Source organism: Gallus gallus, chromosome 34, assembly GCF_016699485.2.
Source record: "Gallus gallus isolate bGalGal1 chromosome 34, bGalGal1.mat.broiler.GRCg7b, whole genome shotgun sequence".
In the NCBI taxonomy this organism is placed as follows: domain Eukaryota; kingdom Metazoa; phylum Chordata; class Aves; order Galliformes; family Phasianidae; genus Gallus; species Gallus gallus.
In genome coordinates this window covers 3,274,833-3,287,766 of record NC_052565.1, presented here as the reverse complement: position 1 = coordinate 3,287,766, position 12,934 = coordinate 3,274,833, and the positions used below count along the sequence as shown (strand labels likewise).

General features: G+C 50.5%; 1 long non-coding RNA gene across 1 annotated transcript; it reads left to right on the top strand.

Annotated features, from left to right (window-relative positions):
* Window positions 1-74: 74 nt before the first annotated feature.
* Window positions 75-12,925, top strand: LOC107050377. Its single transcript, XR_005842380.2, has 6 exons — window positions 75-220; window positions 2,025-2,253; window positions 8,015-8,135; window positions 8,951-9,076; window positions 11,419-11,563; window positions 12,423-12,925. It is a non-coding gene; the product is annotated as an uncharacterized LOC107050377 (long non-coding RNA).
* The last annotated feature ends 9 nt before the right edge of the window (window positions 12,926-12,934 follow it).

Below are 12,934 nucleotides of genomic sequence, written 5' to 3'. Positions count from 1 at the left end.
AGGAAGGGGGCATGCACGGCTGCTCTGATTGGCCGCGCTCCCAGCAGCGGCCGCTGATTGGCTACGGTGGTGCCGGCGGAGGAAGGTTCTGGAAGCCCGGCGGGTGTCGTGGCGGTTGCTGCCGCCGCTGCGGTTAGGCTTTGTGCCTTTCTGGCCTTTTCCTGTTCTCTGTTAAACGCGCCTGAAGTGATTTTGCACTGACTCTCGATGTGATGTTATGGTAAGTGGTGGGCACAGTGGCAGCCAGCACGGCTATGGGGCCAACAGATCACTCATGTGGGCCCAGACACGGCCTGCTGTGTGTCCCTCCCTCATCCTCCATCTCTCCCACCATCCGTTCTTTCACTTCTGCTCTTCTCCATCCCTCCTTCCCACGTCTCCTCGTGCGCCCTGGGTTGTCCCATGGCACCGTGGTCCCAGTGGTCTGAACAAGGTCCCTTTGGTTGCGGCTCATGTCCCCAAGCTGGGCCGTGCCCCCTGTGTCCCTTCCTGCCATAGGAATGCCCGTGGCAGCTGGCTGCTGTCCCCAGGCTGTGGCATTTTGCAGAAAACAGCTTTTCCCCCCTCTAATTGTTTTACAGCCCCTTATGATCTCATTTCTCAATTGTAACAGTTGGAGTAAATCTAATGGGACTGGAGTGAACCTAATGAGGTTCAATAAGGCCAAGTGCAGGGTGCTGCACTGGGGCCAGGGCAGTCCCTGGTATTTATATAAACTGGAGGAAGATCTCAAGAGCAGCCCTGTTGGAGAAGGATTTGGGAGTCCTGGGGGACATGAGCCAACAGTGTGTGCCTGCAGCCCGGAAGGCCAACTGTGCTCTGGGCTGCATTAAAAAAAAGGGATGGCCAGCAGGGAGAGGGAGGTGACTGTGCCCCTCTGCTCAGCTCTTGTGAGGCCCCATCTGCAGTACTGCATCCAGGCCTGGGACCCCCAGCACAGGAAGGATGAGGAGATCTTAGAGGATCCAGAGGAGGGCCATTAAGATGCTCAGAGGGCTGGAACACCTCTCCTATGAGGAAAGGTTGAGGAAACTGGGCTTGTTTAGCTTGGAGAAGAGAAAGCTCTGGGGAGACCTCGTGGTGGCCTTCCAGTACTTGAAGGAAGCGTATAAAAAGGAGGGGGGATGGCTGTTTATGATATATAAACAGCATTTATACAGCTGTTTATATATATAGCCAGTCAGTGCTGGCTACAGAAGACAAAGGGTGATAGTTCCAAAATGTCACCTCCTCCACATAACATCTTTGCTGCTTCATTCTGAGTGTCATCACTGAGCAGTGCCTAATAGAACTTCTTCCCTGGTCAGATGGCTGCCTTAGTTTGAGCCCTGATGGCAGTGACGTGATGACGGCAGGCTTGGTATTGCTGTTCTCTGCTCACCAGGGTACGCTTTGGAAGAAAGCAGTTTATTGGGGGTCTTTTGTTTCTTGTTTGTTGTTATTTAATTTCTATGAAATGTATGTATGCCATATATATGTACATGTTTTGAATATTATCATTTGTAGTGCTGAGAATTTTTTTTAGAAAAGAGTTATACTCAATTAAGGAGGTGTAATAAAGATGTTAAAGATCCCTCTCTCCCAGTTAGTGTATAGGCAGCTGGTGTGACTGCCTCTGTCCTTAGCAGCTTGCTCAAAGGAACCCCACAAACCATTTCAGTAGTGGGCTGCTGAGGGAAGTGGTCAGAACAGGAGCACTCTGTCCTCTTGCAGAGTACCGGGGTGCTTTTACAGCTGACTGATGGCTGCTTTGTTTGCGGCCATAGCTCCTGAGAAGTGTAGCAGTGCTAAGAGCTGAGAAGAAACAGGGGAATGCTGTACCCCCTGGAGGATCCTGAGAAATCAGTGACCTCGGGCAGGTGCTGGAGAGGAGGTGCAGGGTGGTATCATGGCAGCTGAGCACTATTTCTGGTAGCACAATGGACTGTGCCTCTGCTAAAGCGACTGCTATCCCAGAGTGAGCAGTGACAGCAGGCGTACGAGGTTTACTGCACTGTCTTCATACCGTCTGCCTCCACTTTCAGATTCTCGGTCCAGCCTACAAAGCAAACACCCACTTGTAGAAGCTGAGGCGGCGCTCGGAACCGCAGGGCTGCTCCGCAGCGTGGGAGCACTGCGAGTTACAGCCAGCCTTCCGCATGGCCGCCTCCTCCTCGCGGCGCATGGTGATGACGTCACAACGGGGACGGCTTCCCGCGCGTGCAGTGAGTGAGCCATGCCATGGCAACACAGCCTACGCGCACGGCCTGAAGCGTGAGTGGGCCTCGAGGGGCAGTGGGGGGTGAAGAAGCTTCAGGGGTCAGTTGAGCCTGAGGAGACCTCCCTCAGGGGTCTCCTGGGGAGGTGCGGGAGGGGCTGGGGGGAGGGCAGAGCTCTGCAGATGGTGGCAGTGGGTGGGGCTGTGGGGTGGGAAATCCGCAGGGAGATGCAGTGAAACAGTGGCATCTGGGCAGAGCACGGAGATAAGGGAAAAGCATCTGGGGAACACAGTGAGATCGAAACTGAAAGCAAAGAAAGGAGGAGGGAAAAGAAAGGAGAATCTCCATCCCCTGTTGGACACAAGGGGGAACACAGTGACCAAGAATCAGGATAAGGCTGAGGTGCTCAGTGCTTTCTTTGCCTCCGTCTTTACTAGTAAGACTAGTTGTTCCCTGGGCACGCAGCTCCCTGCGCTGATAGATAGGGATGGGGAACAGAATAAGCCCTGCGTGATCCATGATGAGATGGTTTTGGACTTGCTCCAAAAGCTGGACGCTCACAAGTCCATGGGGCCGGATGGATTGCACCCTGGAGTGCTGAGGGCGTTGGTGGGTGTGGCTGCCAAGCCACTCTCCATCATCCTTCGGCAGTCCTGGCTAAGCGGGGATGTCCCAGCAGACTGGAGCCTGCAAATGTGACAGCCGTCTTCCAAAAGGGCTGGAAAGATGATCCTGGTAGCTACAGACCTGTCAGTCTCACCTCGGTGCCAGGGAAGGTTATGGAACGGATAATCTCGGGAGCCGTCACGGATCAATTAAAGGTCAACCAGGGGATCAGGCCCAGTCAACATGGGTTTATGAATGCTAGATCCTGTTTGACAAGCCTGATTTTGTTCTGTGACAAGGTGACCCGCTTAGCGGATGAAAGTAGGGCTGTCGATGTGGTCTACCTGGACTTCAGTAAAGTCTTTGACACTATCCCCCACAGCAACCTCGTGGAGGAGCTGGCTGCCCACGGTTTGGATGGGCGTACGCTCTGCTGGGTGAAACACTGGATGGCCGGGCCCAAAGGGTTGTGGTCAATGGAGTTATATCCAGCTGGCAGCCAGTCACGAGTGGTGTCCCCAGGGCTCGGTACTGGGGCCACTCCTATTTGACATCTTTGTTAATGGTTAATACTCTGATTGAAGGCTACAGGCTCTTCAGAAGGGATAGGCAGGGTAGGAAGGGAGGGAGAGTTGCCCTCTATGTTAGGGAGTGGATCGATTGTGAAGAGCTGTGTCCGAGTTTACAGCCATGACCAGGTTGAGAGCTTATGAGCTCTGAAAAAATCATGACAATTATGGTTTGGTCCAGTAAAGAGCATCTAGTGGTTGGGGTCTGCTACAGGCTGCCTGATCAGGAGGAGCCTGTTGATGAGGCCTTCTTGCTTCAACGGCGGGAGGTGTCGCACTTGTGGGCTCTTGTCTTGATAGGGGGTTTCAACCACCCAGATATCTGGTGGGACAGCGGCATGGCGGGTGGCAGACAATCCAGGAGAGTCCTGGAGTCTCCTAGAGGATAACTTCCTGGTCCAGGGATTAGACGGACAGAGCCGAGGTGAAGCCCTACTGGACCTGGTGCTCACCAGAGGAGAGCATTAAAGAGGTTAAGATTGGAGACAGCCTGGGCTGCAGTGAGCATGCCTTGGTGGGGTTTGTGATCTGGAGGAATGCAGGCCTGGCAAAAAGCAGAGCCAGGACCCTGTGCTTCAGGGCTGCCAAAGGGCTGCTTAAAGAACTGCTGGGTAGGATCTGCTGGGAAAGGTTCCTTGAGGGCATGGGCACAGAACAGAGCTGGCAGCTCTTTAGGGACAGCCTTCTGAGAGCTCAAGAGCTCTCAATCCCCCCAGCAGAAGAAATTGAGCAGAGGAGGCGGGCAACCGGCATGGCTGAGGAAGGAAAAAAGGGAAATGTCCAGGAAGGGGAAGCAGGGTTGTGTAGCCTGGGAAGTGGGGAGGGATGTGAAAATAACCAGAAGGAGCTCTTCAGGTACATAAGCAGAAGGAGACAGATCAAGGAGAGTGTTCCCCCTCTGATAAATGAGGATGGAGAGCTGGCTTCCTCAGAAGGAAAAAGCTGAGGTACTCACTAAGTGCTTTGCCTCGGTCTTCACTGGTGGTCAGGCTCCTCCCCCTGTTTGCCAGGACCCTGAAGCCCTAGGTGTGGGTGAGAGGAGCAGGTTCCGTCCCACTGTAACAGTGGAACAAGTCCGAGACCTCCTCTTGAAACTGAAAGTATATAGTAAGTCCATGGGGCTGGATGATATCCATCCTAGGGTTCAGAGAGAGACGGCTAATGTCTCTCACTGAGCCGCTCTCCATCATATTTGAAAAATCACAGCTGTCTGGTGAAGTCTCCAGTGACTGGAAAAAGGGAAACGTTACTCCCATTTTTAAGAAAGGGAGAAAGGAGGATCTGTGGAAGTACAGACCGGTGTGCCTCACCTCTGTGCCTGGGAAGATCATGGAGCCGATCCTCCTAGAAGCTATGTTAAGGCACATATGAGACAAAGAGGTGATTTGAGACAGCCAGCATGGCTTCAGCAAGGGCAGATTGTGTCTGACCGATCAGTGCCTTCTATGATGGAGTGACGGCATCGGTGGACAGGGGAAGGGTGATGCATGTCATCTACCTGGACTTGTGCAAAGCCTTTGACATGGTCCTTCACCACATCCTGCTCTCTAAATTGGAGAGGTGTGGATTTGAAGGATGGACTGTTTGGTGGATTAAGAATTGGTTGTCGGGTTGCAGCCAAAGGGTTGTGATCAATGGGTCTGTGTCAGGGTGGAGGCCAATCACAAGCGGTGTCCCTCAGGAGTCGGTCTTGGGACCGGTGCTCTTCAACATCTCCATCAATGACAGACGATGGCATCGAGTGCACCCTCAGCAAGTTTGCAGATGACACCAGCTGGGCGGTGCAGGCGATACATAGGAGAGAAGGGAAGCCATCCAGAGGGACCTAGACAGGCTGGAGAGGTGAATCCATGTGAACCTAATGAGGTTCAACAAGGCCAAGGTGTTGCACGTGGGCCGGGGCAGTCCCAGGTATTATACAGACTGGGCAAAGACCCCCTTGAGAGCAGCCCTGTTGGAGAAGTACTTGGGGGTCCTGGTGGACAAGAAGCCAGATGTGAGCCAGCAGTGTACGCTTGCAAATTGGAAAGTCAGCTGTGTTCTGGGCTGCATTAAAAGAGGGGTGGCCAGCAGGGAGAGGGAGGTGATTGTGCCCCTCTGCTCAGCTCTTGTGAGGCCCCATCTGCAGTACTGCATCCAGGCCTGTGGCCCTCAGTACAGGCAAGACACAGAGCTCTTGGAGCGGGTCCAGAGGAAAGCCATTAAGATACTCAGAGGGCTGGAGCACCTCTCCTATGAAGGAAGGTTGAGGTAGCTGGGCTTATTTAGCTTGGAGAAGAGAAAGCTCTGGGGAGACCTCATGGTGGCCTTCCAATGCATGAAGGGAGAGTATAAACAGGAGGGGGGACTGCTGTTTACGAGGGTGGATAGTGATGGAAAAGGGGGAATGGTTTTAAACTGAGACAGGGGAGGTTTAGGATAGATATTAGGAGGAAGTTTTTCACGCAGAGGGTAGTGATGAACTGGAACAGGTTGCCCAAGGAGGCTGTGGATGCCTCATCCCTGGAGGCATTCAAAGCCAGGCTGGATGTGGCTCTGGGCAGCCTGGTCTGGTGGTTGTCGACCCTGCCCGTGGCGTGGGGGTTGAAACCAGATGATCATTGTGGTCCTTTTCAACCTAGGCTATTCTATGATTCTATGATTCTATGATACTATGATCTTGACAAGGGGATTGAGCTCACGCTCAATGTGTTTGGAGATGACAGCAAGTTGGGAGTGAGTGCTGATCAGCCGGAGGGGAGAAAGGCACTACGGAGGGATCTGGATAGGCTGGATTGATGGGCCAAGGTAAACTGTATGAGTTTCAACAGGGCCAAGTGTTGGGTCCTGCATTTTCTTCAGAAAAAGCCCAGGCAACCCTACAGGCTTGGGGAGGAGTGGCTGGAAAGCTGCCTGATGGAAAGGGACCTTGGTGTGTACTTGGGCAGTCGGCTTAATATGAGCCAGCAGTGTGCCCAGGTGGCCAAGGCGGCCAATGACATCCTGGCTTGGATCAGGAATGGTGATGATGGCAAGCTGACCACCTTCTTTTTTTTCTATTCATGAAGTCCCACTCAAAGAAATCAAAGCAGTGGGAGATCCTGAAGAAAAGGGTGTTTGGGTGTGACCTGGGAGAGCATCTTCTCCACTCCGGCCAAGATGTTAAGGAACAGCCTATTCTTGGGACCTTCATCTGTTGGCAACCTAAAGGCAACCTAGAGAGATCACATCTAGCAAGGGGCAAGTTGATACCAGTGGTTAAATGTGTAATGGGAGTTGATGGCTGAGAGGTAGACTGAGGCTAATGCTAATAAGAGGCAAGTGTCGAAGCTCAATGTCGGGGCACTGAAGACAAGTTTGCAATCTCTCAAAGTCTTCAAATAAATACTAGGTATATTTTAAAAATGATATAAATGTCCTTATTGTGTGTGAGAGAGGATTCATAACTACGGTGAGAAAAGAGTAGATGGAGAGACTAAAAGAGAGATGGCAGGACAACAGCTGAGAGGTCTAACTTTTTTTAAATGAGTGCTGAGGCAGCTGGCTTGGATGGCTTAGCTAGAAGAGTTTTTATTTTGTGTCTGTGTGCCCTGTGTGTCCATCTAACACTGCTTAAAGCAGACTGTGTGAGCCAGTCCCACGTTAGCCTGAGAACAAAGGAAGCCTTTTGTCCAAAGAGAGTGTACTGCATCAGTTTCATAGCTCTTCTGGACATGAGATTGAACACCACCATTCTTGTGGGAGCTGTGCTGGGACTTGCAGTGTGTCTGGCTTCCCCAGAATTACTTTCTCCAGGCTGATTCGTAGGTCCTGGCTTTTCTTTAAAGCAAAGAACACATCTCTGTCTAGTCTCTGCACCAGATCCTGCAGTGACATCTCTGACAGCTTTCTGTTCTAAGGGAGAACCAAGCAGTAGCCTGGCTGGGCTTAGTGGATGGGATGTGAGAAGAGCACAGCCTGGACCAGGACTTGAATAACAAGCTCAGCTAAGCGCTGGCACTTGTTCTGTAGTTCCCCAGGTCCTCCAGAGCTGCACTGGATTCACTGAGCAGCATGGCGTGGTGTGGGGGATGTACCACCTGTCCAGCATTGCGTCCAGCATCCCAAAACTACCGTGAGAATGCTGTGACTGACACAGCTGTCAGTAGGGGTGGAAAGGGGCATGTGCCATGTTCTGGGCATTCAGAGGCCTGCGCTGTGGGGCAGCTCTGTGCAGGCAGTGCACACTCAGCAGTGGTGGGCCAGGATTGTTGCTGTTTGATGGTGCTCAGTAGACTTGCTGGTGCAGGAAGTTCTCCTTCAGGATGGAGCGTTGGAAGGCTGTGGGACTGCAGTGTCAGTGCTGTCAGTTCTCATTCCAGTTTCCTCTTGTTCGCAGAGCCCTTCTGAGCAGCCCATGCTCGTCCTTGCTGCTCTGGGCTCCTGGAATGTGGTTGTAGACTAGGCAGTCAGTTGTCAGCGTAACTGGAAATGCCTTAGCAAAAAGAAAAGGTCTCCTTTTGGAAAGATCTCGTCTACCGTGGCTCATCTAGTGCTGGTGACTGTTTATTTTTTCCTGTCAATCAGGAACCCCTTCCTTTTTTTGACTTTATTTTGCATTGCTTTTTACTTGTTTTCCTCTTTTTCAATCCCCTCTACCCATTTTTGTGTCCTTCTCTCCAGCCATGAGTTTGACTCCGAGCAGATTCTTGACCTAACTTGACCTAACTGCTCCCTCTGCAGAATGTACTTCAGGGAGCTCCTGAACCCTCTGCTGACCGACCAACTGTATGAGAAGTTCTCAGTAAGCACAAGGCGATGTCTTTCATTTCCCTCTTCCCTGGGCCTCTTGGCATGGCCTGTCACGTACATATACATCTGCGCACCTTTTTTGGTCTTCATTCTGTTTACGTTGGGGTTTTTATAGAGATCCAAAGGGTGTATCTGTAAATCAAGCAGGTCATGCTTCCTGCACACCAGATACCCACCTGGTGTTATCATCCTGCCACTCGAATGGTGGGAGACGGGTGCAGCAGTGCCCCAGATCTGAGGTCCTCTTTCTGTTGCTCCATGAGGTTTACTCACGTGTCTTTGCCACGTCCTGCATGATATTCATGCCACATTTGGTGGTTCCAGCAGGTGGTTCTTTGGGTAAGAACAATGCCTGCAAGAATTCCTGTTTTTTTTTTTTTTTTTCTGCTGTTCCACCAGCTGTGCTGGTGGCATTTGGCCGATCCCCATCAACTCATTGATGCCCCAACTCATTGTTTCTGTTAAGAAGGTAGCAGTAAGCTCCCCGCTGTTGTGTGTGCGCGATATATTTACCTCCATCTGGACCTGCAACACACCTCTTATTCTTTTGACCCAGTGTTTTGCTTGCCTGTTGCAGCAGGACTTCAGCCTAAAACAAAAGCCTAGCTATCAGTCGCTGCAGCCAATATGATCCCTTGTGTACTGCTTTGCTGAGATGTAGTCTCTTAATGGTCCCGAAGGTCTTGTTTCCCGTGCAATGAGGCACAACAGCTGACACGTGCCAAAGCCTTACCCAAGTGGTGCGCATCTTCCCTGTCTTCTGTCTGATGGCAGTTTTACCTCATCTGCCTTTTCTTCAAATCACAGCAAAGCGAGTCTGCCTGTGTCAGAGGAAGAGCTGCCTTCATGGAGGCACAGATGTGGAATTCATCTTGAACCACACAGATGTCCTCTTCAGCTCCAAATCCAGCTCAGTCATCGGAGATGGAGCAGGTGAGCGCCTTCCTCCATTAGCTTTATCTTGACCAGGCACCTTGATCAAATCCTGACCTCCTCCAAGGTATTTGAAATATACTTTTACTATCAAGGAGACAGCAGACTTCTGGGCTTATGTGAGAGTATAGTAAATGTGGCTACCAGTATCTTTCTGGGAAGCCAAGGATGCTCTGTAAGGACATACATCTGAATGTTTGGCTGCTGCTATTAGGTCCTCTCACTGACCAGCCATACAGAATAACTTAACTCTGTCCCCTCCTCCTTCTCTTCTTTCTAAAATCACTCTCATCAATGCTTCTGCGTGTTTTCCCATTTGAGCTGTCCTGCAGTGCAACACAGTGCATGGCCTGTTGATCCTTACAAGCATCTTAGAAGATAAGTAGCAATTAGCAGATTTAAAGAAAGCTCTTGGTATTCATAAGCACTGATGCGGAGAAATGTAAGTCTTGCTCTTAATGTGAGATATTCTGACAGATGCTTTCCTGGTTATTTCTTCTGCACAGCCTCTATAAGTTAATCAGCAGGGCTGTCCAGCTGGATGGCAAAGACTGTACGGCCCTGCAGCTGTTGCCCAGTTCTCTGCCTGCGTTGCTGATTTGTGGCTTTAGAATCATAGAACCATAGAATAGCCTGGGTTGAAAAGGACCTCAAAGGTCATCTAGTTTCTACCCTCCTGCCATGGGCAGGGTCACCAACTACTCGACCAGGCTGCCCAGAGCCACATCCGGCCTGGCCTTGAATGCGAGCAGCGCTAAGTTCGTTCCATCTGCTTTGATAACCTGTCCTTCCAATGAAATTTGCACAGTCACTGCAGTTATTACCACCGGTGGAGTATAGATAGCTGCTTTTCCAGAATATTTGCTGCTTTCCATTTTATACAAGCGTTGCTCTTCTTTGGATAGCACAGTTCCTTGTAAGTCCTGCTTTTGTTCCCACTGGAAGGCAGTTTTTATGTCAGTAGGATGCAGGGGTTAGCTTGGCTGAACAGGAACAGCCCACAGCAGGCTGAGCTCTGCCAGGGGAAGATCAACATGCAAAGCACCTGAGCCAAATGGTTATCCACGCTTTAGAGTGGAGCGTATCACCTTGGCTAGTTGTTCAGTAACTCAGGCATTCGCACTGCCTGCTTCCTCACATAAGGGGAGAGCAGAAGGGTGAGAGTATGTCACAGCGTATCAGCTAAGCTCAGGAATACTGTACTCTAGCAAGGCAGACCCTCTCGGCACGGCATCTCAACCTGTACAAGCCTTCAAGAGGGGAAAGCCTTCCCAAGCCTGCTTTAAGCCATCTCAGATTAGTCTAGTTGGAGGACAGCTGGATGTCCGTATGCCCATTTGTGCCAAACTTCACCCCGGGTACTCAGGTACAGCTGACAAACACATGAGGCTGTGCATACGTTACCCAGGAACTGTGATGTTAAAGGAATAAGTAGTAGGAATGGATCCAACCAGGATGTTGATGTGAGGGGAGGATACACTTCCCTCCCACACCTCTTACCACATGAGGATGGCCATATAAATACTTGCTCTGTAAGCATTAGCAAACAAGGACAGCTTTTAGAACAGACTCCTGGTGCTCCCCTGCACTGCTCTGCCCTGAGAGGCGTCAGAGATCCTAGCAGCTGGCACTATCAGCTACTTTGGTAGAAGTTTAAATGTTTGTCTCCAAAAACAAGCACAGGCTGTAAGCAGGCCAAGAGCAAGACACAGCTAGATTCAGTTCTCTGCGTCCACCTGGGTTGTAGCAGCTGCAGTCCTGTGCGCCATTTCCTGTTGCTGGATCCTGAGAGTGACCAAACCCAAACTTTACAAGAAGAAAAGTGTCACTACCATTACAATATTTTGCATGCAGATGAAGCTCGATTCAAGTATGGCAGTGAAGCTTTCTGACTTACCTGCCCTGTTTTCTAAGGGTTTTGTTTGCCTGTTAAAATACAGTGATAAAATGCTCTTATAAATTATGAGTATGTCTGATGATTTGTTAACAGCAGAACAGATGCTTTTAATGCCTTTTATGGCTATGCTTTCTCAGAAAGCAGTTCCACCTGCCAGCTAAATAAAAGCCATCCTGTAGATGCTGTGCTGTACAGCTGTGGAGCCTTTGCTCACCTGCAGTGCATCATACTTTGGATAGTTTAGAGGAATTTAACTAGCAAGACTTCAGGGCTGAACTATAAGAATGGAAACATCCTCAACTGTTTGAAAGAGACCGAGTCTCTAAGGTCTGTTTCAGCAGAAACCAGGCAGAGCTAGTAAAAAGCAACTGTTGGCAAGAACTCAGTGCAGCTCTTCCCTCACCCTGCGCCACAACTCACACCACTGACTATTTTCTCACTCCAGAAGAACTTCACCCAACGAGATGAAGAAATCACCAGCTGGCAGTTGTCATTCCTGCTTCAGCCTGGGAAATCCATCCTCTGTGGCCAAATGCAAACTGCAGCACAATTCCAGGAGGCCTCAGAAATGGAAGTCATAGTCCTGGCAGGTAAGGGTGCAAATCCAGCTTTCAAAAAACTGTTGTTCAGCAGCACAGAATTCGTGCTTTCAGTGTGCTTGTACCTCCTCCTAGCGTTCAAGCCTGCGCATAACATCTTCAGTTAGCCCCTGTCTTTCCTAAATGAGTCTCGTGTTAACTCGAAATCTGGAGCTGGCAGAGCACACCCCTCTCGTGCCTTTCCCCCACGTAGTTATTGAAAGACAGTATCTGGGCATCCCTGCAAGAAGTCTCTGAGTGTTTCTTTCTGACACTGTTACTATGGAAGTAAGAATACATTTCTGGGTTCATTTTGCTTTTGTGTCACAAGGCAGACATTTAAACTACGTAAAGGCACTGTTCCATAAACATTCCCAATGAGAGAAGGCATCCAACATCTTGCTGTAGCTACAGAGACTCTGACTCTGTAAAATCCAAAACATAAAAACATAGCACTGAAGTGCGGGCCAGTGGGGAGTTTTATCCCATCTTCTCCCTGATGCCATTTTGAAATGATATCCCTTAGTCTTCAGTATAACAAACATATCCTGTGACTGTGCATTAAGACAGTCTCCCTTGAGCATTTTAGTCATGCTTGTTTAGTGCTCATAAAACCAGCTGTGCGGGTGTTGCTTTCTTCCCCCCTGTGTGGGGGTTACTGTCAGGCTACATCGGACCTCATAACTGCTTTAGAGAGAGTTTGAGCACACTTAATTAGCAGCTATTGCTAACTCCATACTTTGTCTGTTGGGAGCTCGCCAGGTGAGCATCTTGCATGCTGCTTGAAGCCTGCCTGAAAAACAGCATGAAACCATTGCCTCCTAGGATGTGAAAGTTTGACACTCACTGCTGTGTATCTGCTCATTCCTAGGTGAATCTAACCGGCTCCAACCCAAAAGACCCAGACCCAGTAGCGGTGCTCCCAAGAAGCATGAATTGCTGCACTTCTGATGGCAACCTTCCATAAGACAATAGTGATGGGGAGAAGGAGCTCATCCACTTGGACAGTCTGCTGCATATGAGCCAGCAGTGTGCCCAGGTGGCCAAGGCGGCCAGCAGCATCCTGGCTTGGATCCGTAATGATGTGGTGAGCACCACTGGAAAAGTCATCCTGCCCCTGTACTGCGCACTGGTGAGGCCTCACCTCGAGTGCTGTGTTCAGTTTTGGGCACCTCGGTACAGAAGGGAAACCGAGGTACTGGAGCAGGTCCAAAAAAGGGCTACAAGGCTGATGAAGGGCTTGTGAAGGGCCTGGGGCCCCCAGCACAAGAAAGACGCAGAGCTCTTGGACCGGGTCCAGAGGAGGGCCACTAAGATGACCACAGGGCTTTCTTCTCCTCTGAAGAAAGGTTGGGGGAACTGGGCTTGTTCAGCTTGGAGAAG